This window comes from Callionymus lyra, chromosome 3 (genome assembly GCF_982586985.1).
Source record: "Callionymus lyra chromosome 3, fCalLyr1.hap1.1, whole genome shotgun sequence".
NCBI classification, from domain to species: Eukaryota; Metazoa; Chordata; class Actinopteri; order Syngnathiformes; family Callionymidae; genus Callionymus; species Callionymus lyra.
In genome coordinates, this window is record NC_141820.1 from 1,151,979 (window position 1) to 1,154,478 (window position 2,500).

The 2,500-nt window shown below is 35.6% G+C and overlaps 1 protein-coding gene across 1 annotated transcript in view; it reads left to right on the forward strand.

The window, feature by feature from the left end:
- epha10 (EPH receptor A10) overlaps positions 1 to 2,500 on the forward strand; it is a 191,967-nt gene that overhangs the window by 137,402 nt on the left and 52,065 nt on the right. The window lies entirely within an intron of this gene.

Below are 2,500 nucleotides of genomic sequence, written 5' to 3' on the forward strand. Positions count from 1 at the left end.
CACTCGGTGACTTCTCTGAATGTCAGTGTTCTGCTGCTCATCACTTAAACATCTCCGGCCTCGTGAGACTCGACCCGACAACCTTCAGCGAGAACAACTTCCGCTGCCGTCCGATCGTTTGTTTTGACCAAGAGTTCGTTCTCGCGTCGAGCGACCTTTGACCTTCGCTCGGACACGAACCAAAGTTCTGCACGACCTTCGCGAGCGAATGTTTCGGATTCAAATCAGGAGAGTTTTGTTCTCGACTCACGAACCAAACTTGTAGAAGGAAGTTATGCAACGATGGACCAGAACCAGACCCCGGTCCAGGGACTGGTTCTGGTCTGTGAGGAACTTGTTACTCACTGGAGGAAAAAATAATGACATCGTCTGAGGCTGCACGATATATATTAAAAAAATATCAATGTCGGGATATATCGGAAAAAGATCTGTATCGCGATATATCGGAAAAAGATCTATATCGGGATATATCGGAAAAAGATCTGCATCGCGATATATCGGAAAAAGATCTATATCGGGATATATCGGAAAAAGATCTGTATCGCGATATATCGGAAAAAGATCTATATCGCGATATATCGGAAAAAGATCTATATCGCGATGTATCGGAAAAAGATCTGTATCGCGATATATCGGAAAAAGATCTATATCGCGATATACCGGAAAAAGATCTATATCGCGATATACCGGAAAAAGATCTATATCGCGATATATCGGAAAAAGATCTATATCGCGATATATCGGAAAAAGATCTATATCGCGATATATCGGAAAAAGATCTGTATCGCGATATATCGGAAAAAGATCTATATCACGATATACCGGAAAAAGATCTATATCTCGATATATCGGAAAAAGATCTATATCGCGATATATCGGAAAAATATCTATATTGCAATGTGCCGGAAAAAGATCTATATCGCGATATATCGGAAAAAGATCTATATCGCGATATATCGGAAAAAGATCTGTATCACGATATATCGGAAAAAGATCTATATCGCGATATATCGGAAAAAGATCTATATCGCGATATACCGGAAAAAGATCTATATCGCGATATATCGGAAAAAGATCTATATCGCGATATATCGGAAAAATATCTATATTGCAATGTGTCGGAAAAAGATCTATATCGCGATATATCGGAAAAAGATCTATATCGCGATATATCGGAAAAAGATCTATATCGCGATATATCGGAAAAAGATCTGTATCGCGATATATCGGAAAAAGATCTATATCGCGATATACCGGAAAAAGATCTATATCTCGATATATCGGAAAAAGATCTATATCGCGATATACCGGAAAAAGATCTATATTGCAATGTGTCGGAAAAAGATCTATATCGCGATATATCGGAAAAAGATCTATATCGCGATATATCGGAAAAAGATCTATATCGCGATATATCGGAAAAAGATCTATATCGCGATATATCGGAAAAAGATCTATATTGCGATATATCGGAAAAAGATCTATATCGCAATATATCTGAAAAATATCTATATCGCAATGTATCGGAAAAAGATCTATATCGCGATATATCGGAAAAAGATCTATATCGCGATATATCGGAAAAAGATCTGTATCACGATATATCGGAAAAAGATCTATATCGCGATATATCGGAAAAAGATCTATATCGCGATATATCGGAAAAATATCTATATCGCAATGTATCGGAAAAAGATCTATATCGCGATATATCGGAAAAAGATCTGTATCACGATATATCGGAAAAAGATCTATATCGCGATATATCGGAAAAAGATCTATATCGCGATATATCGGAAAAATATCTATATCGCAATGTATCGGAAAAAGATCTATATCGCGATATATCGGAAAAAGATCTATATCGCGATATATCGGAAAATATCTATATCGCGATATATCGGAAAAAGATCTATATCGCGTTATATCGGAAAAAGATCTATATCGCGATATATCGGAAAAAGATCTATATCGCAATATATCGGAAAATATCTATATCGCAATATATCGTGAAAAGATCTATATCGCGATATATCGAAAAAGATCTATATCGCGATATATCGAAAAAGATCTATATCGCGATATATCGAAAAATATCTATATCGCAATGTATCGAAAAATTTTTTTTTTAGAGAAAATCATGTTTGTTCATTTCAATGTAGCGACTGGAGCTCAGTCCGAACAACATCTAACGCCTTCAAACCGCTCGACTGTTGACTCTTGTTTCTGTTTCTCATTATTATTATTCTGTTTCTTCTCCTGTTTCTTCTTCTTCTCTTGTTTCTGTTTCTTCTTATTATTATTCTGTTTCTTCTCCTGTTTCTTCTTCTTCTCTTGTTTCTGTTTCTTCTTCTTATTATTCTGTTTCTTCTTCTGTTTCTTCTTCTTCTCTTGTTTCTGTTTCTTCTTCTGTTTCTTCTTCTTCTCTTGTTTCTGTTTCTTATTATTATTATTCTGTTTCTTCTTCTGTTTCTTCTTCTTCTCTTGTTTCTGTTTCTTC